Here is a 642-nt window from a genome sequence, read left to right as displayed (position 1 = left end):
ATATATATATATATAGACCTACTAGTTTTGTCAGTGGTTACTCCTTTGTACATATTAAATCTTAGGCTTACAGCACAGTTTTTATTTCACTGACATATTTCATATATATTTTTTTACCAAGTGCTCTTTTTGATTATATCATCATTCACCATTACATTATTTCAATTACTAAGTTGTCTACACTATGCATAAAAATAGCCATCACTATTATGACACATTTTTGGTATAGTCTATTAAGTGATCTTTTTAATTACCATGATTTACCATTATATCATTTCTATTACTATATTGCATACATTATGTGTATTAAAATAGCCGTCATTATTATATTATTTATATTATTTTTTTTTACAATTTTGATGTGTCGACTACTGTATATCTTTAATCCTCTATATTTTTAGTTATATACCATGGAGGAATTAGTTCCTCCATGAGGCCAAACAATTTTTGTAAATAAGCCAAACAATATGTATCAGCAATCTGATCACGCATAAACTATTATTTACCTATAACTTCACACCTTATTTGTCAAGCTAATACAAACTACTATGCAATATCTGTTGTATGTTCAGTTCACACTGGAGAAGGTTGCAGGGGGCGACCGAAATATTTCTGTATAAATAAATATATTTATCACGAAAT

The 642-nt window shown here is 27.7% G+C and overlaps 1 protein-coding gene across 4 annotated transcripts in view; it reads left to right on the top strand.

The window, feature by feature from the left end:
* Positions 1 to 642, top strand: part of LOC117104130 (glutamate--cysteine ligase catalytic subunit-like) — a 14,673-nt gene that overhangs the window by 710 nt on the left and 13,321 nt on the right. The gene's annotated exons all lie outside the window — the stretch shown is intronic.

This window comes from Anneissia japonica, unplaced genomic scaffold (assembly GCF_011630105.1).
Source record: "Anneissia japonica isolate Jap-2015-1 unplaced genomic scaffold, ASM1163010v1 scaffold2564_len425606_cov169, whole genome shotgun sequence".
In the NCBI taxonomy this organism is placed as follows: Eukaryota; Metazoa; Echinodermata; class Crinoidea; order Comatulida; family Comatulidae; genus Anneissia; species Anneissia japonica.
Note: the sequence above shows the minus strand (reverse complement) of the source record. Positions and strands in the feature narration are given on the sequence as shown.